At 41.7% G+C, this 16,765-nt stretch overlaps 1 protein-coding gene across 2 annotated transcripts in view; it reads left to right on the top strand.

Annotated features, from left to right (window-relative positions):
• Positions 1 to 16,765, top strand: part of FHIP1A (FHF complex subunit HOOK interacting protein 1A) — a 263,508-nt gene that overhangs the window by 208,525 nt on the left and 38,218 nt on the right. The gene's annotated exons all lie outside the window — the stretch shown is intronic.

Genomic DNA, 16,765 nt, shown 5'->3' with positions numbered 1-16,765 from the left:
TTTTGAGTTTATTTTTGTGTATGGTGTTAGGGAGTGTGCTAATTTCATTCTTTTACATGTAGCTGTCCAGTTTTCCCAGCATCACTTATTAAAGAGGCTGTCTTCTCTCCATTGTATATTCTTGCCTCCGTTATCAAAAATAAAGTGACCATAGGTGTGTGGGTGTATCTCTGGGCTTTCTATCCTGTTTCGTTGATGTATATTTCTGTTTTTGTGCCAGTACCATAGTGTCTTGATTACTGTAGCTTTGTAGTATAGTCTGAAGTCAGGGAGCCTGATTCTTCCAGCTCTGTTTTTCTTTGACAAGATTGCTTTGGCCATTCGGAGTGTTTTGTGTTTCCATACAAATTGTGAAATTTTTTGTTCTAGTTCTGTGAAAAATGCCATTGGTCTTTCGGATTCTCTGTGTATAGTATCATGTCATCCGCAAACAGTGACAGCTTTACTTCTTCTTTTCTGATTTGCATTCCTTTTATTTCTTTTTCTTCTTTGATTGCTGTGTGTAAAACTTCCAAAACGATGTTGAATAATACTGGTGAGAGTGGACAACCTTTTCTCGTTCCTAATCTTAGAGGAAATGGTTTCAGTTTTTCACCATTGAGGACGATGTTGGCTGTGGGTTTGTCATATATGGCCTGTATTATGTTGAGGTAAGTTCCCTCTATGCCTACTTCCTGAGGGTTTTTATCATAAATTGGTGTTGAATTTTGTCAAAAGCTTTTTCTGCATCTATTGAGATGATCATATGGTTTTTCTCCTTCAGTTTGTTAATATGCTCTGTCACATTGCTTGATTTGCATATATTGAAGAATCCTTGCATTCCTGGGATAAACCCCACTTGATCATGGTGTGTGATCCTTTTAATGCGCTGTTGGATTCTGTTTGCTAGTATTTTGTTGAGAATTTTTGCATCTATGTTCATCAGTGATATTGGCCTGTAGTTTTCTTTCTTTGTGACATCTTTGTCTGGCATAAAGATCAGATCAGAAATAAATGAGAAAGAAATGAAGAAAACAATAGCAAAGATCAATAAATTAAAAGCTGGTTCTTTGGGAAGATAAACAGAATGATAAACCATTAGCCAGACTCATGAAGAACGAACAGGAGAAGACTCAAATCAATAGAATTAGAAATGAGAAAGGAGACGTAACAACTGACACTGCAGAAATACAAACGATCATGAGAGATTACCACAAGCAGCTATATGCCAATAAAATGGGCAACCTGGAAGAAGTGGACAAATTCTTAGAAAAGCACAACCTTCTGAGACTGAACCAGGAAGAAATAGAAAATATAAACAGGCCAATCACAGGCACTGAAATTGAGACTGTGATTAAAAATCTTCCAATAGGGCTTCCCTGGTGGCGCAGTGGTTGAGCGTCCGCCTGCCAATGCAGGGGACATGGGTTCGTGCCCCGGTCCGGGAAGATCCCACATGCCGCGGAGCAGCTGGGCCCGTGAGCCATGGCCGCTGAGCCTGTGCGTCCGGAGACTGTGCTCCGCAACGAGAGAGGCCACAACAGTGAGAGACCCGCGTACTGAAAAAAAAAAAAAAAATCTTCCAACAAACAAAAGCCCAGGACCAGATGGCTTCACAGGCGAATTCTATCAAACATTTAGAGAAGAGCTAACACCTATCCTTCTCAAACTCTTCCAAAATATAGCAGAGGGAGGAACACCCCAAACTCCTTCTACGAGACCACCATCCCCATGATTTTCAAGTGCAAATCTGAAGTCAGAGCAGTGCCCTCATGGTGCTCTATGCTTATTACCGTGTTCCTGCTGGATTATTCTTTCTGCCACCTGTCTGTTTGTCCAGAATATGTTCATCTGTTAAATCCCAGTGCAGCCCCCATATTGGTTACCACCTTGCACTTAAACACACACTGCTTTCTCTCATCCCTAAACTGCTGCTGTGCTTTTGACCACGGACCAGGCAGTCTAGCACTTGTCTCATCACGTGAATTTCACCAGCCAGCTGCTCTAAGGACCATGAGGGACAGGCTGTTTCTTACACTTCTTTTATGTACCCTCAGCTGCTAGTATATTGTACACATGAACAGCACTCAATAAATATGTAGTTGGTTAAAAATATGTATCAAAAAACAGTGGCTAGCACCCTTAGCACTGCACTAGAATAGAGTTAGGTGTTTGTTATGCTGGAAGATAAAATTACCAAGACAAAGAACTGAAATTAGCTCTTGTTTCACGCCACTCACATGGAATCAAAGAATCTCAGATTTTGGGAACTGAGAGGAGAGATCATCTAATTCAAACCATCATTTTCCAGCTGACAACACTAAGGCTTCTGACTGGAAAAGTTCAGTGTAGAGTCTGTGAGGAATAGAGCTTATTCCTCTATTTGTGAGAGGAATAGAGGATACGGAATAGATGTTTCAGTTCCTTAACATTATCTTATCCACAGAAGGTTGATGTGGCAGCTTTACATTTACATTATGCTGTCCTCTAAGTGTTCCAAAGTGCTTTTCTATTATGTTGTAGAGGCTCACGTCTTTATGTTCTCACCAAAATCTGGGGAGAAAAGCGCTTTTCACAGAAGCTGTCACCACATCTCATTGTTGACCTTCTTCGTTAACATATGGTAAACTTCCTACGTGACATGACGCAGCAGGTCAGAGGCTCCATGCTTGGTGTACAGCCACAGCAGTTGATACGCTGAAGATTACTTGACTTGCCCAAGGTCCCCAGCTCCTAAAGGTTAAGATGCAAGTGTTTTGTATTCCCACTGCAGTCCATGTCAACTACCTTTTGAAAATGCCCTTTTTCTTTCTTAAATTATTATCTCTAGATTCTGAGAATTCCAGCTTAGAAAGGAAGTACACTTTTGAATTCCTGCTCGGGAAAGAAAGAACAGCTAACACAAGTATTTACCCACCCAGGGTAGAAAGTTAGGAACCAAGCTTGGAGCAAGGACAGCCTGGCTTTGCTGGGTGCAGAGAGAGGATGCTGCCCATTGTCAGGGAGGAGCAGAAAGCAGGAGTAGAGACCAGAGGAGGCTGGGTCACCTCGCCAGCTGTCTGCTCCTCCTAAGTTCCAAGCAGGTTTTCCCCGTGCAGATTCAATATTTGTTTTAAGTTGTAGAGGCCCCATGACTTCCGTGATCATATTTAAGTATCGTATAAAAATGTCAAACAAAATAAGCACAATGTTTTGGTTATTTCTACCACTGTTTCTTTCCATTACATTTTAAATTAAAAACTTATACTTCAGTGTTGGTTCTTATTCATTTAGTAGTTGACAGAAAATTTAACTCACTTCAAAACAGAATAAAATAGAAAATACCAGAGTGCATTGTGTTTAGTAATGGTAAATATCATATATTATTATAAAATATAATTCTTTTTTTGTTAACATCTTTATTGGAGTATAATTGCTTTACAATGGTGTACTAGTTTTTGCTGTATAACAAAGTGAATCAGCTACACATATACATATGTTCCCATATCTCTTCCCTCTTGCATCTCCCTCCCTCCCACCCCTCTACGTGGTCACAAAGCACTGAGCTGATCTCCCTATGCTATGCAGCTGCTTCCCACTAGCTATCTATTTTACATAAAATATAATTCTTATGATGGGTCATGGTTTGAAAAAGTTTGAAAAAGACAGTTATCATTTTTTGAAGGATTATTTGGAAATGGGTTATGAAATTAGTCTTGATGCTACGTTTCTGCTTTATCACGTGCTGCAGACGTTAGTTGGTCTTCTCTTGGTATAGAACATTCTTTTCTATTTTGAGTACCCAGTATATGGGAGTCACTGTTCTAAATGCAGGGGATGAGATCTCTTTAGCAGTTTACTTACAAAGCAAATCATCTTATTTTCAGAGAAGACACTGTATCAGTTTGCATAGGGTTTAACTGTAGATAACAGAAAACTCCCTTTAATAATCTCTTCCTGTTATATCCACCAATTCTGTTTACACCTCTCTGGCCAAGACGTATGCCGCCCCACCTAGATGCAAAGGAAGAAGCGAAATGTAGTTTTTTAGCTCTAAAGTTAGGGTTTATTCCCAAGGAAGAAAGGGAGACTGAGTATCGGGGGACATTTAGAAGTGCCTACCCCAAACCTCAACATTTCTCACATGTTAACAAAATCTTGTTTCTATTGATGGGCAGCTGGAAGTTTCTGTTATTGTAATGACTGAAAAAGCGCCGGCTGGCCGGGCATAGGCTTGTGCGGATTGTCCACTGCACAGGGATGCCCAGCTAAGCAGGCAGAGGGGGAAATGAAGTGCACCTCCTGCTTGACTGTGACCTCGTGTGGGGACGTGTCCACCTGTAGCACGGGCACCTTGATCTAATGGGCAGCAGGCGCTTCTGCTCTGGCAGAGCCATCTACTTCCAAACTGTGGCCCTGGTGGTGGCTCTGCCAGGTGGCGGGGGCCAGTGGGGGTGTGTGGCTTTTACTGCTTCACAGACTTGCACTATACGGGCTGGTTTTGACTCAGAGGCAGGGTCCCAGGTAGTTTACAGGTGACCTTAAACACGTGACCCTAGATATACCTGGTTCTGCCCCTTTTTCTGGGACAGCTCTTCTCCCCTAGATTTGCTACTTTAAAAATTACAGAAGTTAGTAAGCAGCAAGGATATACTGTAGAACACAGGAAATTATACCCATTATCTTGTAGCAACCTATAATGGAATATATAATCTGCAAAAATACTGAATCAATATACTGTACACCTGAAACTAACACAATATTGTAAATCAACTATACTTAAAAAAAAAACTATAGAAGTTAGGAGACAAACCTGTATTCCTTGTCTTAAACACACACACACACACACACACACATACACACACACACACACACACACGCGCGGTAAACATTTTAGCATTTGAGCAGGTCCCAGGTACTGTGAAGCCTCCGCATCTTTGACCTCGCTGTCGTTCTTCACGTCACTTTTCTTCTGTTGCAGGAGAGGAAAATTAGGGCTATAAATTAAGCTTACACTTACCTTTTGATTTGCAATGGAAAATCACATTTCTTCTTTTCTTTTTCAGCAAGTGCATGAGGTAGATAATGCAGTACCAAAGGATTCAGTTCTTAAGCACCAGGATTATGAAAAGATAGGAAGGGTCCCACCTACTCTACACAGAGAAACACAAAAAATAACTCACACAAAACTCCACCTTATCTAAGGCAGCCAGTCGGTATTTGTCTTGGAAACAGATGTGGAGAGGCGAGGGAGAATCTGGTCTGGAAGTTGGTGTAAATCTTTTCTTCTTTCCCTGCAGTCTCCTAAGAGACCATTAAAAGTGTATCAACGACACATGCCCCGCAAGTTTTTCTTCAAGTAGTTGTAAGAAAACCAAAAAGCAAGGAGAACGGAAAGGAAGCTTACAGTCTACTTATTTTACCTTCTTGGTATAATTTTCTTTTGCCCCACACTAACTTGGTTAAAAAATTGTGTATTTTATTTTATTTATTCATTTCCTTATTCTAAAAGTGATTTAGTTGCATGGCTGGGGAGGTTGACTCAATGGACTTTTCCAGGAAACAGAAGATTACATAATAGCATAGCAAGTTGTCATATTTACACTAACTTCTTTTAAGGGCCTGCTCTCCCATCATTTTTATGTCTGACTTGCATTTTAGGTGACATGGAGAAAGAATTATTCTGACAGGATGCCCCTCTGTGTGCCTTACCCTGTGATCGTCCAGTGCCTGATGATGAGCAGGTTTGGGATAACAGAGAAAAACAACTAGAAAGACTAGAATTATTGAATTTGTTGGGGCAGACACCTGTGTGTTTTCTCAGTCTTCCCTGTGTTGAGGTCTTTCCATTTCTCATGGAAAATAAGCCGGGAGTGAAATCCGTCCTTCATCATCAGAACTTGCTTTTGTTATAGTTTTGGTGTCTAGGAAAGTTGTCTGTGTATAAAATGCCATCCCCAAATAATACATGGAATGCAGCAGGCAGATTGACTGGGGGATGGGAGCGGCAGGTATTAGATGCCACCACCTTATAACTGTTCTCAAATACTTCATTCTAAAGAAGCTGCTTGTTGAGACTGGCCCACGAACCATTTCCCCTCCACCATTGGGTTTAGTGTCAGTCTTATCAGAATTCAATAGTATTGTCTCGTTAATCAAGGAGAGAAATTAGGAGGAAGCCCGAGGAAGCATTTCCTTTTTCCCAATGGGTCACTTTTCTCGGTAGCCATAATCAAGAGCTTGGCGTGAGTTTGGCTCCTTATTTTCAGTGAAATGTTATTCACTATAAAAGGAAGATTTCCTTTGCTGTTCACGTATCTTCAAATTAATCTAACTACCGTGTTAATGAAGACATCCTTAACATGGGCTGTGAAGACCACATTGGTTCTTTTATTAGTAACAGGGCAGCTGATTTCCATCTTAACACATTTATTGATTATCCTTTGGGTCCCTGCTGCTATACCAAGTGTTTTGAGAATTCACACGGTAGGTCAGACACAGTAAGTTTGCAATCTTAAAGGATGGATGAATGCATTAAGAAAATTGAGAAAGGGAATGGACTTAGTCTAGAAAAGAGGAAGCTGAGAGGTTTAATAAGAATCCTAGAATAGGATGGGAAGTTGAGTTTTGTGAGACAGCATTTCCCCATCACCACTTCTTAACGTGATGGCAGAGTAAGGCACACTTTAAATTATAGCAGCGGGAATCTTCCTGTACACTGAGGCATGCTTTCTTGATTGCAGGGACCTCCTGAGCTGCGTTGCCAAAGGAAGCTGTATAATCCCCTGTCTGATTGCCTTTGGTCGGCAACCATCAGACCTCCCTTCTTCTCTAAGCTTGCTTTCCAGGCTTCTGGAGATTCTGTGAGCCTACCCCAGGCTCCTTCCAATAAGTTTTCTTTTCTGTATAGGCCAACTCAGTTCTCCTGAGATGGTGTGGACTCAAAGGGCTGAAACAATATGATGAGAATAGTCCTGAATTACACATTGGTGCTCAAAAACTGATCAGTGACATTGTTATAGTATTTTTTTTAAACATCTTTATTGGAGTATAATTGCTTTACAATGGTGTGTTGGTTTCTGCTTTATAACAAAGTGAATCAGCTATACATATAGCTCCTCCCTCTTGCATCTCCCTCTCACCCTCCCTGTCGAACCCCTCTAGGTGGTCACAAAGCCCTGAGCTGATCTCCCTGTGCTATGCAGCTGCTTCTCACTAGCTATCTGTTTTACATTTGGTAGTATATATAAGTCCATGCCACTCTCTCACTTCGTCCCAGCTTACCCGTCCCCCTCCCCGTGTCCTCAAGACCATTCTCTACGTCTGCATCTTTATTCCTGTCCTGCCCCTAGGTTCTTCAGAACAATTTTTTTTTTTTTAAGATTCCACATATATGTTTTAGCATACGATATTTGTTTTTCTCTTTCTGACTTACTTCACTCTGTATGACAGACCCTAGGTCCATCCACCTCACTACAAAAAACTCAGTTTCATTTCCTTTTATGGCTGAGTAATATTCCATTGTATATATGTGCCACATTCTGCATCTATTGAGATGATCATATGGTTTTTCTCCTTCAGTTTGTTAATATGGTGTATCACATTGATTTATTTGTGTATATTGAAGAATCCTTGCATTCCTGGGATAAACCCCATTTGATCATGGTGTATGATCCTTTTAATATGCTGTTGGATTCTGTTTGCTAGTATTTTGTTGAGCATTTTTGCATCTATGTTCATCAGTGATATTGGCCTGTAGTTTTCTTTCTTTGTGACATCTTTTTCTGGTTTGAGTATCAGGTGATGGTGGTCTCATAGAATGAATTTGGAAGTGTTCCTCCCTCTACTATATTTTGGAAGAGTTTGAGAAGGATAGGTGTTAGCTCTTCTCTAAATGTTTGATAGAATTCGCCTGTGAAGCCATCTGGTCCTGGGCTTTTGTTTGTTGGATGATTTTTAATCACAGTCTCAATTTTAGTGCTTGTGCTTGGTCTGTTTATATTTTCTATTTCTTCCTGGTTCAGTCTTGGAAGGTTGTGCTTTTCTAAGAATTGTCTGTTTCTTCCAGGTTCTCCATTTTATTGCCACAAAGTTGCTTATAGCAATCTCTTATGATCCTTTGTATTTCTGCACTGTCAGTTCTTACTTCTCCTTTTTCATTTCTAATTATATTGAGTCTTCTCCCTTTTTTTCTTGATGAGTCTGGCTAATGGTTTATCAATTTTCTTTATCTTCTTTGTGGTTGGAAAAGATACTTGATGCGATTTCAATTTTCTTAAATTAACCAAGGCTTAATTTGTGACCCAAGGTATGATCTATCCTGGAGAATGTTCCATGAGCACTTGAAAAGAGAGTGCATTCTGTTGTTTTTGGAAGGGATGTCCTATAAATATCAATTAAGTACATCTTCTTTAGTGTATCATTTAAAGCTTGTGTTTCCTTATTTATTTTCATTTTGGATGGTCTGTCCCTTGGTGAAAGTGGGGTGTTAAGGTCCCCTACTATGATTAAATTACTCTTGATTTCCTCTTTTATGGCTGTTAGAATTTGCCTTATGTATTGAGGTGCTTCTATGTTGGGTGCATAAATATTTACAATTGTTATATCTTCTTCTTGGATTGATCCCTTGACCATTATGTAGTGTCCTTCTTTGTCTCTTGTAATAGTCTTTGTTTTAAAGTGTATTTTGTCTGATATGAGAATTGCTACTCCAGCTTTCTTTTGATTTCCATTTGCATGGAATATCTTTTTCCATCCCCTCACTTTCAGTCTGTATGTGTCCCTAGGTCTGAAGTGGGTCTCTTGTAAACAGCATATATATGGGTCTTGTTTTTGTATCCATTCAGCCAGTCTGTCTTTTGGTTGGAGCATTTAATCCATTTAGATTTAAGGTAATTATCAATATGTATGTTCCTACTACCATTTTCTTAATTGTTTTGGGTTTGTTATTGCAGGTCTTTTCCTTCTCTTGTGTTTCCGGCCTAGAGAAGTTCCTTTAGCATTTAAGGCTGGTTTGATGGTGCTGGATTCTCTTAGCTTTTGCTTGTCTGTAAAGGTTTTAATTTCTCTGTTTAATCTGAATGAGATCCTTGCTGGGTAGAGCAATCTTGGTTGTAGGTTTTTCCCTTTCATCTCTTTAAAGATGTCCTGCCACTCCCTTCTGGCTTGGAGAGTTTCTGCTGAAAGATCAGCTGTTAACCTTATGGGGATTCCCTTGTATGTTATTTGTTGTTTTTCCCTTGCTGCTTTTAATATGTTTTCTTTGTATTTAATTTTTGATAGTTTCATTAATATGTGTCTTGGCGTGTTTCTCCTTGGATTTATCCTGTATGGAACTCTCTGTGCTTCCTGGACTTGATTAACTATTTCCTTTCCCATATTAGGAAAGTTTTCAACTACAATCTCTTCAAATATTTTCTCAGTCCCTTTTTTTTTCTCTTCTTCTTCTGGGACCCCTATAATTCGAATGTTGGTGTGTTTACTATTATCCCAGAGGTCTCGGAGACTGTCCTCAATTCTTTTCATTCTTTTTTCTTTATTCTGTTCTGCAGTCGTTATTTCCACTCTTTTATCTTCCAGGTCACTTATCCGTTTTTCTGCCTCAGTTATTCTGCTATTGATTCCTTCTAGAGAATTTTTAATTTCATTTATTGTGTTGTTCATCATTGTTTGTTTCCTCTTTAGTTCTTCTAGGCCCTTGTTAAATGTTTTTTGTATTTTCTCCATTTCCAAGATTTTGCATCATCTTTACTGTCATTAGTTGGAATTCTTTTTCAGGCAGACTGCCTATTTCGTCTTCATTTGTTTGGTCTGGTGGGTTTGTACCTTGCTCCTTCATCTGCTGTGTGTTTCTCTGTCTTCTCATTTTGCTTAACTTACTGTGTTTGGGGTCTCCTTTTCGCAGCCTGCAGGTTCGTAGTTCCCCTTGTTTTTGGAAGTCCGTCCCTAGTGGGTAAGATTGGTTCAGTGGGTTGTGTAGGCTTCCTGGTGGAGGGGACTAGTGCCTGTGTTCTGGTGGATGATACTGGATCTTGTCTTTCTCGTGGGCAGAACTGCATCTGGTGGTGTGTTTTGGGGTGTGTGTGACCTTATTATGATTTTAGGCAGCCTGTCTGCTAATGGGTGTGGTTGTGTTCCTGTTTTGCTAGTTGTTTGGCATGGGGTGTCCAGCACTGTAGCTTGCTGGTCGTTGAGTGGAGCTGGGTCTTAGTGTTGAGATGGAGATCTCTGGGAGAGCTCTCGCTGTTTGATATTACGTGGAGCTGGGTGGTGTCTGGTGGACCAATGTCCTGAACTCAGCTCTCCCACCTGAGAAGTTCAGGCCTGACACCTGGCGGGAGCACCAAGACCCTGTCAGCCACATGGCTCACAAGAAAAGGGAGAGGAAAAAGAAAGAAAAATAAAATAAAGTTATTAAAATAAAAATAATTATTAAAAATAAAAAATTAAAAAGTAATAAAAAAAAGAAAGAAAGAAGAGCAAGCAAACCAAAAAACAAATCCACCAATGAGAACAAGCGCTAAAAACTATACTAAAAAAACCCCAAAATGCAAAAAAACGGACAGACAGAACCATAGGACAAATAGTAAAAACAAAGCTATACAGACAAAATCACACAAAGAAGCATACACATACACACTCACAAAAAGAGAAAAAGGAAAAAATATATATATCGTAGCTCCCGAAGTCCACCACCTCAATTTTGGGCTGATTTGTTGTTTATTCAGGTATTCCACAGAAGCAGGGTACATCAAGGTGATTGTGGAGATTTAATCCACTGCTCCTGAGGCTGCTGGGAGAGATTTCCCTTTCTCTTCTTTGTTTGCCCAGCTCCTGGGGTTCAGTTTTGGATTGGCCCCACCTCTGCGTGTAGGTCACCAGAGGGCGTCTGTTCTTTGCTCAGACAGGACGGGGTTAAAGGAGCAGCTGATTCGGGGGCTCTGGCTCACTCAGGCCGGCGGGAGGGAGGGGTACGGATGCAGGACGAGCCTGCGGCGGCAGAGGCCTGCGTGACATTGCAACAGCCTGAGGCACGCCATGTGTTCTCTCCAGGGAGTTGTCCCTGGATCACGGGACCCTGGCAGTGGCGGGCTGCACAGGCTCCCGGGAGGGGAGGTGTGGATAGTGACTTGTGCTTGCACACAGGCTTCTTGGTGGCTGCAGCAGCAGCCTTAGCATCTCATGCCCGTCTCTGGAGCTCGTTTAGGCGGTGCTCTTAATCCCCTCTCCTTGCACCCCCTCTCACTGCCCCCAAAACAATGCTCTCCTGCCTCTTTGGCAGCTCCAGACTTTTTCCCAGACTCCCTCCCAGCTAGCCGTGGTGCACTAACCCCTTCAGGCTGTGTTCACGCAGCCAACCCCAGTCCTCTCCCTGGGATCTGACCTCCTAAGCCGGAGCCTCAGCTCCCAGCCCCGCCCGCCCCGGCGGGTGAGCAGACAAGCCTCTCGGGCTGATGAGTGCCGGTCGGCAGCGATCCTCTGCGCGGGAATCTCTCCGCTTTGCCCCCCACACCCCTGTTGCTGTGCCCTCCTCCGCGGCTTCGAAGCTCCCCACTCCGCCACCCGCAGTCTCCGCCCGCGAAGGGGCTTCCTAGTGTGTGGAAACCTTTCCTCCTTCACAGCTCCCTCCCACTGGTGCGGTCCCGTCCCTATTCTTTTGTCTCTGTTTTTTCTTTTGCCCTACCCAGGTGTGTGGGGAGTTTCTTGCCTTTTGGGAGGTCTGAGGTCTTCTGCCAGCGTTCAGTAGGTGTTCTGTAGGAGTTGTTCCACGTGTAGATGTATTTCTGATGTATTTGTGGGGAGGAGGGTAATCTCCGCGTCTTACTCTTCCGCCATCTTGACGGTCTCCCTTGTTGTCTTTGTAGTTCTTTGTATTGCAACTAAGAAGAATCTTTCTGGAACATTAGTAACAGGAAAGGGATGGATCAAATAATCATTGGAATACTCTTCAGATCTCTACTTCTAAGCTAAAATATATTTTATTTTATTTTAAAATATATTTAGTTTCTTTGTTATTTCTGACCTGAAAGCCATGCTATGAAATACCTTTCTTAGTGATATTTGGAATATTTCAATAATAAAATTCTGTTGGATGTGGTTCAAATATAACAGATCATATACTGAATTATACTCTGATAGGTTACATTATAATGAAGTAGTAGGGTACAGATTATACACACATAGAATAGGAAGAAAGGCTCTAGAAATAATTTGTTGACTTCTCCAGGGAGAGGTTTATCATACCTCAGAGCTCCCAGCCTCCACCCACCCCGGTGGAGATTAGTCCCTATCATAGGTGATTAGTCAATCAATTAATATTTAATTGATTTAATTAATGATTATGTTTAATGTATTACAGATACATTGAGGAAATGCTGGGGAAAAGAGGCAGAGACTGGCTTTATTTTTAACATCTTTTCCTAAAGATATGTTGCTAAAGTCATTGTAGCCATCACTGTAATCTCCTCCTTCCTCAGGTGTTTTAGGAATGAACAGCAACACTTAGGGATTTTGGATGTTATGTCCACTCACGGCCCCCTGCCTGCCTCTGGCAGTGGGGTCAATGCAGTGAGTGCCTGCAGGTCGAGAAGCAGAAGGAGCCAGGCAGGAGGGAGCCTCAGTCATCAACTGCAGACTCTTTTCAGACTTGGAATCATTGAATGTTTTCTGTCATGAATTTGGCTGAAACAGTGGGGCCGCTCCCTGAGAACCAGGGTGACTGTCTTCCCGCTGTTCCTGAATGTTCCTTGTGCTCTGTATCCTTGGAGGGAAGGAGATGCATGGGAAGAGCCCATCCAGCTGCCGCCCTTGACAGCACTTGGGTGGACATGCCTCCTGCCTGTCTGTTAGCTTGTCTTTCTCTGGCAGCAGTAGGAAGGATCTTAGCCTGTGTTCCCCTGTTTCATGCAATCCAGCCTCATCTTTCCTTCCCCGCTGCTGCTTTCAGTGGGCAGAGGACCCCTGGTCTCCTTGTTTCCTGCTCTCTGGGTGGAGCTGCTGGGGCTGAGGGCTCACAGAGGACCCAGAGGAACCCTAGCTTGTCTAGTTTTCTCCTCTACACCAAAGGACTAGCCAAGGAAGGGTGGCTTCTAACTTGGAGAGGGTGCTACAGTCACCTGATCCCACTGGCTGACACCTCCCTGGGCGACAGAAGGTAGGACCCATCTGTTTGTCCCAATGTGACTAGATATCACACATACACACACACACACACACACACACACACACACACAATTAGCAGGTGGGAAATATATTTTTCAGGACAGACAATAAACCTGCCATTACAGCGAGGATTCTGGTGCTAATTTAGATGCAAATGGAATTGCCCAACTGGAGCTGATTACAGAAAGGCCAAGATGTCTATATGCTCAGTTTCCTCCTGCGCTGTGCATTAAGTGGGCATGACGGCTGGGCTTGGTTCTAGCCTTCACTTTTGAGAGAGTTTTGACTTTGTAGAAGTGGAATGTGACGCACAGTGTCAACTCCTCCCTTCCCACTCATCCCCTTTTTTCAAAGAAAACAAAACCTCTATTTTGTCCATTTCTGAGAAACTTGAAATTTTCATTAAAAAATAAAAATGCACTGTTGGAGCTCTTAGGCTCGAATAAAAAGGAGTAGACTGTAAATTCTGTTCAGAGAACCGATCTCAACTCTATGTGCACTTCACCCAGGTTCAGGCCATGCTGGGTGATGGCCTGGAGTAGAAGGAACTGGTGGGGAAAGGATGACAGAAAGGACTGTGAATTCGTTGGGTTACTGCAGTACTACTTCAGTGGTTTTCAGATAGTTTTGACTGTAACTCATGGCCAGAAATTTATTTTATACATTTGCGTGTGTGTGTATTTTTTTATTGAACATGTAAGAAGTCACATACATAATATATTGTGTTACGTATAGTTTGAAGAAAATACGTATACCAGAGTTTCACAAAACAGTAGTTACTCATGCTACGTGTAGTGTGCTCTAATATTTTCCATTTGAATCTGGTCTAAACCATGAGTGGACCAATACATTGATCTTACTACCCACTTTTGGGTCTCAAACTGTTGTTTGAGAAACACCAGTTTAAGGGATTGGTAAAGGGCACTTGGCATGAAGGAGGACTCAGGTAAGGGCTGGTGGAGGTGGAGAAGGTGGCCAGGAAAAAGATGTCAAAGAATAGACTAAACTGGACTGGCTAGCAGTAAAATTAAGTACCTGAGTCAGGGCTCCATTCTAGAACTTGGGCTGACAAGGAAGCATGTGGAAGTGCCTAAACAGATATCCTGTTTGGGTTCATGGTTGTACCTCTCTTGTCAAGGATAATTATTTGTTTGTGGGAACCGAGTTTTCCTTAGGTCATTGCCGCCATTGCGGTCTACCTTTAAGAAGAAAGAACATATCTAAGCTTTAGCATTCTTAAGCTTTATTATTGCATATTATGTGGTAGAACCTCATTTACCGTGTCTAGTAGAATTTCTATGTAAATTCGTAGCTACCTGCAGTTCTTTATAGAACAGGTCAATAAATATTGACAGTCAGCCATAAGGCAGAAGGTCCTCCTTACATCAACAGCCGATTGTTCTTCATAATGGGACCACGAGGAGGAGGTTGCTCTCCCGTTTTGCTGGTACTTGCTCTTTGGGGCGTCAGGGGAACCTGAGTTTTACAGTCTTCCCAGCAGAGCCGCCTTCCCATGGTGGTTCATCGTTAGCTTTCAAGTGATCACACTTAGGCTCTAGTCTCTTTCTCACTAAGGAGGTTACCTATTTGGAGGATTAGAGGAAGTTTCTGAGAAGTAAGGTAATGGGGCAGGAGAAGATTTTCTGGGATAAAAGGCTTCTAAGGGCTCTGAGAATATGGAGGAGGGAAGAGATGGATAGAGAATGGAACCAGATTTTCTTGGTTGGGGTATTAGTTTAAGATGAGTGTGACCTCAATTTATAAAGACTTTGCAACTTGATGCTTAATAGAATTGGGCTTTTAATATTTATAGCATGTTATGTAAATGCCGCCCCTCCAAGTGCTTTCTTAAATCCTCTTAGCTTATAAATGACAGCTTGGATTTCTTAAAAAAAAAAAATCTTTTCATTTATCCAGCTTAAGAGTAGTAAACAATAGATGCTTAATTCCCTTCTTTCATGCCAGGCCCTGAAGACTGAGATTTAGATTCTAAAGAGTTTATTGCTGTGCTTTTGAGCTTATTACGGTCATGCGTAACTTAAGGGGGGAAAAACTCATGCTGCATTACTGATGCAGAGGCAGCTCCTGGAATTCTGTGTGACGTGTCAGCTTAGCAGCACTCCATAGGTAAGTTGAGAAAACAGTATTGCAGGAACTACATGCAAGGCCCCTTTGGAATGATTAGTGCAAGTTGTTTTCTAGTGATCAAGATTGTTAGGGAATTAGATTTTTTGCCTAAAGGCTTTCCCCCTTAGCTATACTGGTGACATCAGTTATTCTATAGGTCTTTATAAAGAAATATCCCCACTCACTGGGGCCTTCAGATCTCAAGCAGAGAAGAGGGAGGAATTAAAAACTTAAGCTCAACTCTGGCAAATGTAAATTGCTAGGTCCTTGGGGATTATCATTTGTTCAGGAAACGCTTATTAAGTAATTTCTATGCGCTAGGCTCTTTGCATTGCACTGGAGTAATAAAGAAAAAGTCACAGCTTGTGTCCCAGGCCAGTATTACAAGTGCCGTGAGCCTGGGACTAGCGAACATGGGAAAACACAGGATAGGAGCAGTTTGTTTCAGAAGCAGGGCAGCCCACGTGAAGCACTCTTCTCGAGGTAATTTATCTGCCGTGCAGTTGATGCTTACCTATTTCCTTTGCTATATTTGGGCCACGGAGAGCCCTTTACAGTTGGCCAGATGACACAGGGGTGTGTTGAGTGAGGGCTCACAGGATTGGCTCTGAGCTGGGGAGCGAAGGGCTCGACGCAGTGTCGGGCCACTCACGGTACTGCCGGGTGAGCTGTCCATAGATTCTGAGTGGATTCAGAGGTCCTATAGGGGCCGTGCTTAGAATAAAGAAAACAGACAGAACTAATTTGGTAATATCTTATCTATTTGAACTCATCTATCTAGAACATCCCTAAGAACCAAGAAATTCGTAAAAGTAATTTAAGCCTTTTTGCACAGATGCACAAGGCCTATCTACACTTATATAGCAGGTCTGGACATGTGGTTTCTAAATCGATTTGTGGATTTTGAAGGCAGAAAAGGAGAGGAATGTATTTTTAAAGGAATGGCCCAGTAACAGTATGATAAAGTGACAGTTAACACTTTTAAAGGGAGGAAGAAAGAAGATGGAATACTGGAAAAGAAAAGATGTAATCACTCAAAAATTATCACCATCTGTCTCATTTAGCATCAGGTGCATTAGACTCATGGCAGGGGAGATTTCTAAGCTTTCTAGGGTATAAGGTTGGAATCTGAAATTTTGAACTGTTTCCCTGGTGATTTTCACGTACCCCTGTTTGAGTCTTTCTATATTACAGATGGCAAGGCAATTGATGACCCCTATGCTGCTTTTAGGAGGACGAAGAAACGTATATTAGCTCTTAAAATATTCCCAATAAAAATTGTAAAATTAAAATTTTGATGCTTTAAGGATCAAATCCTTAGCTCTTTGAAAAACTTGACTGTTCAGAGGGTTCTGTTTCCTGAAAGATCAATGTTTTACTACGTGGGAAAATCACACCACATAGAAAATAGTAATCTGTATTATTAAAAAAAGTCACAGTTACTTCATAAGCAGTAAACTCTTATAGCACTTTATAAATAATACTTATATATATATTATTCAGTTATAAAAATTTGGCG

Source organism: Neophocaena asiaeorientalis, unplaced genomic scaffold (assembly GCF_003031525.2).
Source record: "Neophocaena asiaeorientalis asiaeorientalis breed wild unplaced genomic scaffold, Neophocaena_asiaeorientalis_V1.1 scaffold594, whole genome shotgun sequence".
In the NCBI taxonomy this organism is placed as follows: domain Eukaryota; kingdom Metazoa; phylum Chordata; class Mammalia; order Artiodactyla; family Phocoenidae; genus Neophocaena; species Neophocaena asiaeorientalis.
Note: the sequence above shows the minus strand (reverse complement) of the source record. Positions and strands in the feature narration are given on the sequence as shown.